The sequence below is a fragment of the Ailuropoda melanoleuca genome, chromosome 14, assembly GCF_002007445.2.
Source record: "Ailuropoda melanoleuca isolate Jingjing chromosome 14, ASM200744v2, whole genome shotgun sequence".
Classification (NCBI taxonomy): domain Eukaryota; kingdom Metazoa; phylum Chordata; class Mammalia; order Carnivora; family Ursidae; genus Ailuropoda; species Ailuropoda melanoleuca.
The window spans coordinates 105,158,013-105,173,240 of record NC_048231.1 but is presented as its reverse complement, the minus strand read 5'-3'; positions in this window follow the sequence as shown (position 1 = coordinate 105,173,240).

Genomic DNA, 15,228 nt, shown 5'->3' with positions numbered 1-15,228 from the left:
GACTTCCTATGCCTCAGTCTTATTCACCCAAAACAACTGGACAAAAGTGACACATCGCTGTGGTTACTGATGCCCATCCTTTGTTGTGAGCTGCAGTGACGAATGTCTGCCCTCCTAAAACTCTTCCTTCTTGTGCCTTTTCATCAGATGACCCCATGGTGGAGAGACAGCTGGGCTCCAGTCTTGGTCCGTCCACCCCGATGGTGGGTGGGTGGGGTTGGCCAATCTGGAGCATGCTCTCTCTTGTTTGGAAAGAAGCAGTGTTCTTCAGGGGCTCCCTGGGGCACCACCTTCCCAGTCTCCCCCCGAGCAGAACCGGGCAGCAGACGCAGGCTTACAGAGGGAATGGCCCTGCATGGTGGTGCAGGAAGGAGCCTACTGGCTCCTGTAAGGGATGTAGGCAGGTGTGAGTCCATATTTCAGACACCTAAGCAGGTAGTTTTCAGGTAAATTAATAAGTGGTGAATGTACCTCTTTATTAATGAAAACTGTGAGTCATCATGGAGCGTCGGTTGCTTTAGGGTGAAGTTCAGTAATTAAGTTTCTGAAAGTAAACTTCTTATTTTAGAATATTTTTAGATTTACAGAAAAATTGCAAAGGTGGTACAAAGTTCCCTGTTGTTAACATCTTGTATTAGTATGGCTTACCTGCTGGGGTTAGTGACCAATACGAATGCGTTATGGCTAACTGAAGTCCATGCTTGATTCAGACTTCCATAGTTTTTATGTGAGATTTTCTCCTGTCCCAGGATCCCACCCAGGGCCCCACCTTACGTCTGGTTGTCGTGTCTCCTTGGGCTCCTCTGGGCTGAGGCAGTTTCTCACGCTTGCTGTGTCCTCGATGACCTTGGTATTGAGGAGGACTGGCCAGGCAGTCTCTAGGATGGCCCTCTGTGCGGATTTGCCTGTGCTTTTCTCAGCTGAGCCTGGAGGAGGACCACAGAGGTAAGGGGCCACCTCCAACACAGCGTCTCGCACGCTGCCAACACGACTTCCCAGCGCTGAGGCTGACTTTTCTCCACTGGCTGAGCCGTGTCTGCCAGGCTTGTCCACCGTGAACTCACCCCGAGTCTCCCCACCCCTTTCCACACTGTATTCCTTGGAAGGAAGTCATGTGCAGCCCACATTTACAGACTGAGGACATCATTCTCCACCTCCTTGAGGACAGAGTAGCCACATAAGTTACTTGGAATTCTGCACAGACTTATCCGTTCCCTCCGTTCCTTTCCTTATTCTATTATTTATGTCTGTGTGGACTCAGGGATATTTATGAGATACTTTGGGCTATAATCCCCTGCTTCTTATTTGTTTGGTCACTCAGATTATAAAAGCTCCTTCTTTGGCTACTCTGACCCTTTGACATACCCCCCGAAATATATATATATATATATATATACATATATATATATATATAATCTCAACACTTTCCTACTTTCTGACGCTACAAGATACTCCCAGCCCTACAATGAGCCGTTTCTCCAAGAACCCTTGGTTCCTTTAGCTGCAGAACACTCTTAGAAACCAAGATTTGTATGCCAGGTGAATAATTATGTTTTAATAAAAAAAAGTAAGAACAGACATCTAAATGCAGGCAGCTGGCAGTGGGCTCAGGTCTGAGTGCGAATAATGGTGTTGCAGTCACTGAGTAGCTAGGAGGATGGGCAAGTTGGTTGCATTGAGACTTAGCTTCCTTGTCTTTAAAATGGACATAAAGGTAGCGCCCAGCTCATGGGGCTGCTCTGAGGTTCGACTGACTTAAAGCCTGGGCAGCACTTGGAGCGTGGCTGGCACACAGCAGTGCTCAGCAAATGCAAGTTTACTCACCTGCCCCGCTCAGCCCCTTCCCGCCCTCAGGTACCCGCTCTCCATGGATGGACACTGGGCATCAGCAGACTGCATCACCTGGAAGTTGCCAGCTGGCTTCTCGTTAGGATCTGCCAGTAGGAGACACGGGTGGGATGTGGAAAGGCAGGAAGGGGGGAGGCTTCTTGCCTGCTGCCACCAGTGGGCAGGTGTTGGCAGTGGCCGTGGCCGCCCAGGGCTGGTGGGAATCCGGAGGCCACAGTGAGGTGGGGGTTGTAGCACCTTTTTGCTGGCTCAGTGGTTGGAAGTTGTCCCTCTTCTGGTGACAAGGAGCCAAATGTGGCAGTGGTTCCTGCAGCAGGTGCGCATGGGAGCCCTGTGTATGGTGCCAGCCTTCCTGTCCCTGAGCCTGGGCGCTCTTTGTGCTTCCCTCTCCCCACTTCTCCCTTTTTCTCTCACAGATATTTTTTTTATAAATAATATTTTTTATTATGTTATCTTAGTCACCATACAGTACATCCCCAGTTTTTGATGTAAAGTTCCGTGATTCATTGTTTGCGTATAACACCCAGTGCACCATGCAATACGTGCCCTTCTTAATACCCATCACCGGCCTATCCCAATCCCCCACCCCCCTCCCCTCTGAAGCCCTCAGTTTGTTTCCCAGAGTCCATAGTCTCTCATGCTTCACTCCCCCTTCTGTTTACCCCCCCTTTCTTCTTCCCTTTCTTCTCCTACCTATCTTCCTACTTCTCATGTTCCATAAATGAGTGAAACCATATGATAATTGTCTTTCTCTGCTTGACTTATTTCACTTAGCATTATCGCCTCCGGTCCCGTCCATGTTGCTGCAAATGTTGAGAAATTGTTCTTTCTGATAGCTGAGTAATATTCCATTGTATATATGGACCACATCTTCTTAATCCAGTCATCTGTTGAAGGGATCTCGGCTCCTTCCACGATTTAGCTATTGTGGACAATGCTGCTATGAACATTGGGGTGCATAAGGCCCTTCTCTTCACTACGTCTGTATCTTTGGGGTAAATACCCAGTAGTGCAATTGCTGGATAATAGGGTAGCTCAATTTTTAACTTTTTAAGGGACCTCCACACTGTTTTCCAAAGTGGCTGTACCAAGTTGCATTCCCACCAATAGTGTAAGAGGGATCCCCTTTCTCCACATCCTCTCCAATGTTTGTTGTTTCTTGCCTTGTCAATTTTTGCCATTCTGACTGGCGTAGGGTAGTATCTCAATGTGGTTTTGATTTGAATTTCCCTGATGGCTAATGATTTTGAACATTTTTTCATGTGTCTGTTAGCCATTTGTATGTCTTCATTGGAAAAGTGTCTGTTCATATCTTCTGCCCATTTTTTGATTTGTTTATTTGTTTCTTGGGTATTGAGTTTGAGTTCTTTGTAGATCTTGGATACCAGTCTTTCATCTGTAGTGTCATTTGAAAATATCTTCTCCCATTCTGTGGGCTGCGTCTTAGTTTTTTTGACTGTTTCCTTGGCTGTGCAGAAGCTTTTTATCTTGATGAAGTCCCACAAGTTCATTTTTTCTTTTGTTTCTCTTGCCTTTGGAGATGTGTCATGAAAAAAGTTGCTGTGGCCGATGTCAAAGAGGTTACGGCCTATGACAACAAAAAGGGATGAAAGGTATCCAAATCAGCAAAGAAGAAGTCAAACTGTCTCTCTTCGCAGATGACATGATACTCTATATGGAANTGACATGATACTCTATATGGAAAACCCAAAAGAATCCACTACCAAACTACTAGAAGTTATAGAGGAATTCAGTAATGTGGCAGGATACAAAATCAGTGCTCAGAAATCAGTTGCATTTCTATACATGAACATGAGACTGAAGAAAGAGAAATTAGGGAATCCATCCCATTTACAATAGCACCAAAAACCATACGTTACCTTGGAATTAACTTAACCAGAGACGTAAAGGATCTATATTCTAGAAACTACAAATCACTCTTGAGAGACATTGAAGAAGACACAAAAAGATGGAAAAATATTCCATGCTCATGGATCGGAAGAATTAACATAGTTAAAATGTCCATGCTACCCAGAGCAATCTACATTTCAATGCCATCCCGATCAAAATACCGATGACATTTTTCAAAGAACTGGAACAAATAGTCCTTAAATTTGTATGGAACCAGAAAAGGCCCCGAATCGCCAAGGAGTTGTTGAAAAGGAAGAACAAAGTTGGGGGCATCACAGATATTTTAGCGCCATGACAAGCCGCTCGTGTCTGTCCCTGGTCTTCCCGTAGCTGTAGGAGCGCCTGTCCCCGGCTACTCCTGGCTCTCGAGGAAGCAGCACAACTCTCACCTTCATCTACCGCCAGCACCAGGAAGCAATTAAAGGAGAGAAGCCGTTTTTGCCTCTGCCCACCCGAGCTGCCTACCGCCCACTGCGTCACCCGCCCCGCGGACGGCGGCCATGGCTGTCTCCAGGGGGATGAGATCTCTGAGTATTTTGGCTGCCCCAAGATTAGAAGTCACCCAGCAAGATTTAATGACAGGGACACGGAAAGGGGCAGATTCATTGCCCTTTTCATGAGAATTAGAGTTACACGCCAGTTTTCTTATAACGCTGTGGATCTGCTCTTTATGGCGTCAGGGAGACCAGCTGCCTGCCACTGTCTCTGCCTTTGAAGGCTGCGGTGGGGTGACTGGCGTGCACCCCACGTTGTGAGTGAGCCTCTTGGCTGGCACAGCTTTTGCTGGGAAACATTCTTGCTTGCAAGCAGGAAGAGACTTTGCCCAGCAGCTGTTTCCAGGGCTGTCTGGTAAATGCTACTTGAAGGTCCTACAAGAATAAAGAATGTGTCCTGATGCCGAGGAAGACGCGCGGTGGGGGAGTCACTAGGAACGCAAAGCTCATCTTTTTGAGTTTGGCAAAGATCCATTATGTTCCTTATATCTTTTTATAACTCTGAAATAAATCTCACTGAGGTCTTCCAGATGGTGCAGGGGATAAATTCTACGTGAACACTTTTCTCTGTGTCTTCCAGGCTATATCGACATCGTGATCACAACCAGCTAAAACTTGAGTCATTTTTATTAGACTGTACAGTGCCAAAAATGGTTGATTTTTAACTTAGTCGGCCATTTGTTGAACGGTTCAATTAATCCATTATTTTGTTCTCAATTCACAGTATTTGCTCCTCAAAATCCATCGTAGGGTTTTATTTTCATAAGAAGAGGAGGAAAGCCCTGTTGTGGTGTGAGCGGACTGGGTCTGAGGGCCCCTGTCCGAGCCCCCGTTCTTGCATCTGCAGAGACCTGTGGGCTCTAAGCGTCTTCATCTGCAAATGGAGGAGGAAAGCAGTGTCCAGAGGCCCAGACTGGTCCCAGATCCGGAGACGCCACAGCACCCGGGCGGAAGGACCTGGACGCGGGAGCTCTACCTGGAAAGCCTCACCTCACTGCCTGTGAGGACGACTTAATATTTGAGGGTGCAAAAGTTCGTAGGAACTGGAGAGTGGAGGAAGAATGCAATTGAGAAAAAGAAATTCCCAGTAATTAAAAGAAAGGAAAATACAAAACAAAACAGGAATATGTAGAGGCTTTCACCAACCACTTAACTGCAAATGTGAAATACTTCCTTCTTGGCAATGCAGCGAGGTCTACTCTGCTGTCTGGTCCTTGACCCACCTCCCCTCCCTCTCCTCTCCCTCCCTTTCTCCGATTTCTCCTTCCCCTCCCCCCTTCCTTCTTCTTATTAGGAACTGTTTTAAGCTTGTAGAAAACTGTAATAAATGATACAAGACACTTATGTAACCAGCTTCAGCTTTATCAGACCTTGGTGTTTTGCATAATTTTTTGAAAGATTTCTCCTTCCTTCTTTCTTTGCCATTTAAAAATAATAAAGCAGGTATGTCCCTAGCCCCTTGTGCTGCCTGCATAATTTTATTCTCTTCTTTCCAGAGTCACCTCTCCTGAAAGGGGGAGGTTCTCAGTCCCAAGCACAGTATCAATTTATGGTGTTTATTATTTTCATAAGTGATATAATAAGTGTGTTTCTAAGTTTTTATAAATGTGGTTGTTCCATGCCTTTTCAGCAAACTTGCTTTTATCATTCTATATTTAATTTTTTGTATTTACCAGGTTGATACATGTAGGTCTGGAACTGGTTAATTTTCTACCAGAATTTTTCCATTCTGCTCTTGATAAAAATTTATGTCATTCTCTTTATTTAAAATTAGCTGCAGAGGGGCGCGAGGGTGGCTCAGTCAGTGAAGCATCTGCCTTCAGCTCAGGTCATGATCTCAGGGCCCTGGGATCGAGCCCACATCAGGCTTCCTGCTCAGTGAGGAGTCTGCTTCTCCTTCGACCTCCGCTGCTCCCCCTGCTTGTGCGCTCTCTCAAATAAGTAAATAAAATCTTTAAAATGAAAGTAGCTGCATATAGTGCTCTTATGAGTGATTTTGTACGGGCGTCCTTTGCTCGTGGGAGAGACGTCTCTCGGATATACAGGTAGCAGTCACATCCCTGTTAGCCAGGGACACAATGGGACCGCGGGAAATAATGTCGGACGTCTTTTCAGAGGCTCTCGTTCATATATGTGCATCACCGTGAATAACCATCACATACTCTTCATTTGTTTGGGTATTATAGTATTTCAAATACCATTTTATGAAGAAATCTCTTTCATATCCTGCCTTGGATTTATTCCTAGATACTTTATAATTTGGGATGTTACCATAAATCAGATTTTTCAAGTTGTTTTCTTTCATCGTGTGCAGTTGACGTACAGAGCGGCCAATGTTGAAGTGCCTGCCTGTTTCTAATAATATATTTGTAGGCTCTTGACCCCAAGTGTTGTATTATCTTAAAATAACATATTTTTTCACTTTTTCCAATTCATAGACCTTGGCTTTGCTCTCCCGGTCAGCAGGTTAGTGTCCTGAGAACGTGCTCAGTGGTAGTCACGGGCAAGCTTGTTCTCTGGTTGTAAAGGGAATGCTTGGAATGCTTCACAATTAAGAATCCCCTTTGCTATAGGGATTTGGTAATTCACATTTGTCAGACTAAGAACTCTCCACTAGTTTGCTAAGTTTTCTTAATTTTTAACCACCAATTCATTGAATAAAAGGTTAAATTTTGTTGAATGTTTATTGACACCTTAGTGGGTAATTCTACATTTTTCCTCCTTTATCTGTTAAAGTGCTAAAGTATATAAATCGATGCTTTCATATTGAGCCACGCTTGCGTTGAGACCTAGCTTGATCATCATGTCACTTTTCATGCAGATTGGACTTGTTGATATTTTAATTCAGTTGTCTGCATCTCCGTCCAGTGCCCGAGATTGGCGTATCACTTTGCTCTCTCCTGCTTCCGTCTGAGTTTGGTAGGAAGGTCACGCTTACCGTGTAACAGGAGTGAGGACCACCGATTGCGCTTCTCCGGAGGGGACAGAAGTCACACAATCCGTCTCTGGAATGCTTGCTGGCACTTTTCTGTAAAACTGTCAGAGTCCGTGGCTGGTTTTGGCTCTCCTCTTTGCTGTGTGTGTTTTGTTCTGTGTGGGGGTTTTGTTGCTGTTTTGGTGGTGGGTTTCTAATAGGAAATGCTATTTTTGTACTTACTTTAAATCTAGTCAGATTTTCTAATTGCTTTCAAATGCCATGTGGTAAGTTATATTTTTTCTTGGATGTTACCTATTTCATCTAGACTTTCAGATTTATTTCAGGTACTTACTTTATTCCTGTGGAATGGATTGGTTCTCTGTGATCAGGACATGTGGCCCCTTTCCACCCCTTCTTGCTCTGTTGGGCTTTCTTTCCTTCCCTGATTAATTGTGTTGCAAGTGTGGCTATGTAATGATCCAAGGAGCTAAGTTCATTATTCTTGATTCCTCTTACTTATTTTTATTTCATTAAATTTCACTCTTCACCGTGTTATTTCTTACTTTCTGCTTTCTTTGCCTTTCCTCTTTTTCTTGTGATGATGTTTTTTTGACTTATGTTGGGCGCTTGGCTTCCTCTGCTAACATAGTCCGTGACGATACATTTCCCTGAGAGCGGCTTCTGACATACATCAGAAGTTTCGATACTGTATTCACTGTCATTCCTTTCTAGATATTTTCCAGATTCTATTACAGGTTTTTGTCTTACAAATTATTTAGAAGAGCATTTTTAAACTACCAAGTAAATGACATTATTTTTTATTATCTTTAATTTTTTAGATGTGTTGATAGGACGCAGTGTGTTATTTACCAATTCTGTGGTAGGTTTTGAGATTCTTGTTTTGGTCAATTGCACGATCAATGTTATGAATATCCTACATGTGCCTGAAAACAATGTGTATCTTCTCCATTGTTGAGCCAGTGCTGTAGACATGTCTGCAATTTGATGTATGTGTTGTCTTTTTTATCGTTTATTGTCATAGCATTGTGTTGGCTATTACACCTATTAGCTATCAACAAAAAAGTATTGAATTATAACACTGCGATTACAAATTTTTTGAAGTTTTCCTGGAATTCTGTTTTCTTTATATATTTGAAACCGTCACCAGGTCATTGAAACTTTGGAATCATGATACCTCCCTAGTGACCCCCTGTCATTGAATAGTGGCCATGGTTCATACTGATGTCTGTTGTCTGACGTTAATGTAGCCCACAAGCTCCTTTTAAAATTAGAATTTCTCCTCTAGTACACCTTTCCCATTATTATCTTTCCAACATAATGTAGTTCTACATTACATGTCTGTTTGTGCTTACCGTGTTTAAAAAACATTCCTGATGGGACCAACTCTAAATATAAGCGATATCCCCTCCTTCCATTCATGTGACTCTTAGAATTATTTAACTCTGACCTTCCCTCTGGTGCTCAGTCTCATTATTCTTCAGTGTCTCAGTTCTCACCTCTCAGACTAGTCGTCGCTATTGTTACTGTGGTTTCACGCAGTCAGACCTTGCTGAGATGGACCGGTACGTCCAGAAATATCATTACTCCTCATTCTACTCTTGATCTCCCTGTTTCATTTCTCTGGAATCAATTTCCTTCTCCATAAAACAGACTCTTGGATAGTTTTCTTCTCTGAGGGTGTGTTAGTAGGAGACTATTTTAGTCCTACGAGATATAGGAACTTTGGAAAATGATTTCAGGCTTTTGAACTTCAGCGTAGCTCTATCAAGGGGAGATGCGAATGGTGCTTTCCTCATGGGGTTCTGGAGAGGGTTGACCTAGTTGGATGTGTGAACTCTCAGGACAGTGTCGGTATAGGCACAGGACACTGTCCCTGCTAATATAGCCACTGCCCGTCCGTGCCTAAGAATGATAACTTAGCGGGGTGGATACCATGCCAGGTGCATGGTAAATGGTTCTCAGCATTTTGCAAATATCGTTAACCTGTTTTCTGCTTTGCTGTTGCTATTGAGAACACAGCTATCTGTCACATCAAAGCATCTGTTCTTTCCCAGTGTTTTTAGGATCCTCTCTTGGTCTTTGGTGTTCTGTGGCATCCATGTGACTTGTCCAAGTGTAGCTTTATTTTTATTTATTCTGTGGTGACGCAAGGATTTGCTGGCTTTCATCATTTCAAAGGAATTTTAACCCTTCATCTCCTTCAGTAACGTCCTCTTCCTCTCTAGAAATCATGTAATTTGTTTACTGGACCTTCTCATTCTATCTTCCATGTTCCTTAATGCTTCATTTAAAATGCCATTTACCCCCTGAATCTCGGCCCGGGACCCACTCTACGTTCCACTCTGGAGTTAGCAGGAGAGGAGAATGCAAGGTGCTCCATGCACTGTGGTCCCAGCAGCTGCCCCCTCCCCAGGTCCTTGCAGCTTAGCAGAACCAGCCACGGGGATGGCAGTGGCTGCGGGCAGGACCACGTTCCCTCCAGGTCTGAGCAGTGGCTCAGGGTCCCTCCTCCCCCTCGTAGCTCCGATAACGGTATAACAGCCTCTTGCCTTCAGTGCCAGCCCTGAGGTTTTTCTTTAGTCCGTGCTAATCCTCCCACACCTACATAGCCACGTATCAAATTCCGCTGTTGAAATACTTACTTCCGCCAGCTCTTTCCTTAATGTCTGCACTTCTTCTCTGTAGTTCTTTCTCATTTCTACCAGATGGTCCAGGTTCCTGCGGTGGTTGGGGAGGAAGGTTTAAGTCTCCCCCTTGCTGAGACTCCTGATTCCACTGTCTGTTCATGCCTTCGTCACCAGCCCGCTCTTCAGCCAGGTGTCACCTGTGGGGCATGAGTGTGGCTTGGGTTCAGAGAACGTCCCTCCAAATTCCCAATTAGCATAGCTGGTTTGGCATCATGACTTACATAAATGCGTTAGCTTGGGGTAGACTCTGTGTGGTACGAATTCGTTCCCCAAGGAATATGTGGCTCAGACTGTGGTTACAAATTCCAAAAAGTAATAATTCTCCTGTTGCTGAGTGGATGGATTTGTGCACATTTGTATTGAGGAATTAGCCCTTTGGAGCCCGGTTCCTCCTCCTCAGCTGCTGAGTGCTCGGTTTAATGTCTCCTACCTGTAGACGTCTCATCAGCCCCCCTCCCCCACTAGCAGGTGGCAGGGGCAGGACTCACCACGTGCTTACTGAGCAGGGTTTCAACGCCTCTTTATTTCTTGACCCTGCCCCATTTTGTGCAAGTGGATCATTTGTTCAAGAGCGTGCTGGCTATATTTTATCCAGCATGTTACATGTTTGTGGCGGGAGTATCTTCACATTATCTTGTGTTCATTTCGTGGGAAGTCAAGTCCTCATCTGACCCAAAGGGTTATAATAGATGAGATGAAGGTAGTGTACTGAAAATCTCAATCAAAGTCACCCAAAGACAAAAGGATGACCTTTTTTTGAAATCAAGATTTGCCTCTGATGCAATGAACATCCCCCAAGTAGTTAATTATTTTTTAGGCAGTGAAACGTATGCATTTCTGTGTTTCCTGAGAAGTCACAACAAAGCAAACTGTGCAAGCAGTTTCTTTTTAGGATGAATTAGTAGCTTAATGTTGTAGAGAAACTATGAGGACACAATATAGATCTGACAAGGCTAATACACTTCAAAATAAGGCATCACTCGAGGTGCAAGCACATGGTCATTGCAGCAAGTGACAGTGTGGGGGGCAGGGGGCATTGCTGGCCGCGTGATGTCATTACAGCTTAATTGGTACCATCCAGAGAAGAACGTGGACTTAGCCCATCAACGGAATGCTCACCTTAACTCAGATTATGTGTAATCTTCAGTACTCAACGGTGTAAAAATATGGTTTGTGACTTTCTTTGCTCTGCAAATAATAATAATAATAATAATAAAATTACATTAAAATTAAATATGTACAGAGATGTGAATCCAAGGAAAATATACTACCTTGCCCAAAAGCATAGGACGTTTTCTCACGGGAATGTAACCCTTTATACACTCTTTTCAAACACTGTCAAATGAGTGTGAAGAGATGGAGTAAGGTTTGCTCTGATGACACAAAGCCCATGGCAAGGCAAAACCACAATGCGAATCCTAGAAAGGCTTTTACCAAAACGTGCTGTCTTTCCAGGGCATCGACAGAATTCGCCAATACAAAGGCCATTAACTTCAAAGTAGTGTTGTGTGTTGTATTAAAATGTGATACCCAACTTGCCGATCTCGGGGTAATTTGCAACATCCAGGCCTGGTAAGTCAAGCATTGAGGTTTTCATATCAAAGTTGGTCAGTTTTCTCAAAGAATGAAAATGATGTGAATATTTCAAATAAAGGAAAACATTACACAGATTTTTGTCCTGATTCATGTATTTGCTTGATAACCACCCTGTGTGCTCACTACAGACAGGGCCATGGAGATGGAGCAAACCAAGCAGATCCCAGACAGAGACACCGTTCAGAGGGTGTCTAGTGAGCTCCCTTTGGCAAAGTGGTTTCCATGTTTTCAGTTGTAGACGAAGTGTTAAGAATGAAATTATAACCATGATTTCAGATGCAACATGTGGAATGTGTTTCACTCACATGGGTCAATATGTCATAATTCACAAGAAACACTGGGAGAAGTTTACCCTCCAAACGCTAGGTCAAACAGTGCCTGCTACAACCCGGCGTGGCAGGAGGTCTCGGAGCATAAATTCCAGCAAGCTCATCTCCCCAAATTTAGAACTTTTAATCAGAGTGATCTGAGATTATAAACCAAATTGGCAAAAACACAACAAAATACTTGTAGCACTTGCATGTACTTCTTGTTATGAACTTTAGTTTATTTTTCTTATTGCTTTTGTGTTTGTTCAGTAAGGCAAAATCCTACAGGTCTGAGGAAGACACGTGTCTACAGGCTTGGATTCAAACTTTATATATATCAAAACAGACACATTCCTTTTCGTAAGAAATATACCAAAATAATTATAAAATCACAAAATAACATACAATAAAAACTAAAAAAAATAAAATATAAACTACGACTCACTTGGAAAGTTCGTTCTCTGCTTTGAGAAAGGCAGAGTTCAGCGTGCGTGGTGGCTCAGCCAGCTGAGCATCTGACTCTTGGCTTCAGCTCAGGTCACGATCGCGGGGTCGTGGGATGGAGCCCCGCACCAGGATCTGCACTCAGTGCGGAGTTTGCTTGAGAGTCTTTCCCTCTGGCCACCCCCCATCTTGCACTGTCTCTCTTTCTCTCAAATAAATAAATAAATAAATCTTAAAAAAAGTAAGAAAGGTGAAGATTCCTTTAGATCTCTGTGCCAAGCTTGTCCAGACCAGGACAACAGGAGCGGGACTATCATGCTCTGGAGGTCTGAATTCACGTATGTTGACTTTAGAAGTGATGGGTTCGATTCCCCTCTTCTAATGAAATACATACTAGTCCCTGAATCTGGAACGTCTTGGCAGTTTTTCTAATAGTCATTGAATTTTCAGATATTTCAGGGATCTCACATTATGCATACATAGTACATGTGACCACAAAGTCATGAACGTGTTCAGGTGGTAATTACAGAAATAGCATGTTGGCTGGCTGGCAATGGTTAAAATACTGGCTTAAGAGGTCTGGGGGTGAAGCTGTGATCATGACTTTTCACACATTTTTGTGTCTGGAGCCATGTGGACACACACGTGCCATCGGCGTTAGACACGCTGTAAAGAAATGTCAGAATCCGATGAGCGTGGGATTCCGTTTTGCTAACACGGTCCTCATGTGATTCAGGAAGGGCACAGCTTAGTGATTGCTCATTCACCAATAGCCGAGCGCAACATGGAGACGAGAAGGCTGTGTCTTCTGTGTGTGCACACGTGTGTGTGTGTGTGTGTGTGTGTGAAGGAAGTATGGGAGCTTGGTAGGGTGAGGGTGTGAGGGCCATAAATTCACTTGTGGAGAACGGATAAACAATGTGGCTGACAATATTTTGGGGGCTGTCTAATTATAGAAAGAATAAAAAATCACTAGTTTTTCAAGGCGCTATCACCCTGTCTCTAACATGGCCGCCAACCCGCGACAACACCAAGTTTTCCAGATCCCATTTGAGAAACAGACTGCAATTCATCTTCAAGAATGGACTCATTTCACGGTTTCTTCAAGACCAGTATTTCCTTGCGTGTTTTTTAGGGGGTTGATGCTACAGGAAAAGGTCAGGGTGATTATTTAGTGGGAAAAATTGTATTTGCTAGGACTTTATTGGTTCTCTCTCAGAAATCTGACTTATTTATGACATAAGTCATTTTAGGGCAGTTGATAGAAGTTATTTCTCTTTTATGACACTTCTTCCTTTGTGTAAAATTGTGCCATAAATGATAGTGACAGTGTCACACGGGACTACTGTATTGTTTGTACGTTGTAAAACTTTGCTACTGTACGGTCAAGCAAACTAAAGTTGTGACTGTCAGCTTCTCAGGAAAAAAGCGTGAGGACCTTTCAAGTTTTGAAGAAAGCATTTAAGAGAGTAATATATGGAGGAGAAAATCCCATAAAAAGAAGGGTAACCCGAGCTTTTACTTTTATGTTTCCTTCTAGATGCAGAATTAGTTTTGGGTTGTGGTCCGCGTTATAGACAATAAACATCCGGGGTCATCACGGGTCTCTTCTCGCGCTCGGTTCTGCTTTACGGATGTCCATACTCTGACTGTTTCACACCTTGTCTTTGGTGAGAGATCTGAGTTAATGAGTTTCTCAATCTGTTTGGACACTCAGATATATGATGGCCCTCAGCTCAACAGAGGCTGCTAGAAAACCCTGCTGACTTCTGATTCAAGGAGGAGAAAGAGCTTTTCAAGTCCCCTGGGATTTCTCCCATTAATACTTTTAGCTTGGGTCACTCGAAGGTCAAGAACACCTCAGGATCTCGCTCGTGTTGACCTGGGGGGACCCGTGCGGCTAAAGGGGCCTTTCAGTTCATCTGCTTATCCACCCAAGTAGTTCCTTTCCTTAAAAATGATTTTTCCTGTTAGTGTGTTCCCACATCGTGCCCAACAGGAACCAGGGTTGTGAGAAGCAATCCTTGCAAACAAGAGTATCTTGTATTCGTGGCAGAAAGAGTCGCTTTCTTTTTCTTTTTTTTTTAAAGATTTTATTTATTTATTTGACAGAGACAGCCAGCTAGAGAGGAAACACAAGCAGGGGGAGTGGGAGAGGAAGAAGCAGGCTCCTAGTGGAGAAGCCTGCTGTGGGGCTCGATCCCAGAATGCTGGGATCACGCCCTGAGCTGAAGGCAGATGCTTAACGACTGTGCCACCCAGGCGCCCCAGAAAGAGTCGTTTTCATAGGGGGTTCACATAACTGTGTATATATTGACATCTTCACAGACTTGGGAAGGACACGGGGAATTTTGAGTGGAAGGAACAGCCTCACAGAGGTTGCGGGATTTCCTCAGAGTCACTCAGTGAGAGGCCAGCAGGGCAGTGACAGAGGCCAGACCTGGGGGTGTTGGTCTGCCAGGAGCCATGATCTGAACCCGGAAGACCACAGACCCCAAACCGCAGCCACTGACTCCGGAGCCTCCCAAGGGTGCGCGCTCGGGGTGGAGCCGCCCGGGGGCTTGAAGTGGGAAGATGCTGCGTTCCTGTGTCTTCGGAATCACCAAGGCAGGGCCCGGGCTTCCGAGCCAGTGACAAGTGCAGCCTGCCTTCTAAGGTCTAAGGGTGATTCGGGAAGCCCGCTCATCGCTGAGAGCTGTCACCTCGGAGGCGCCCTGCTGCCAAGCTCGTGACAGCCCCGCGACCCTGCCACCGCCGAGACACCCGTTTTGCAGCAGAAGACGCTGAGATGCAGAGAGGCCCGGAACGCGCCCCGGGGGCCGTGACATGTGTTCGGGGAGCACAGAGCCGAGCTGACCGGTCTTGGCGCCCCGACTTCCGAGCGGCTGTGCTGTTTGAGGAGGCGTTGGCCGCAGGGCCTGGAACCGGAATTCCGTCTAACGTCCCCACAAACCCGTGAGTGAATCACGGCTGCCCCTGGGCTCTTGCACGCGCTGCTCTCC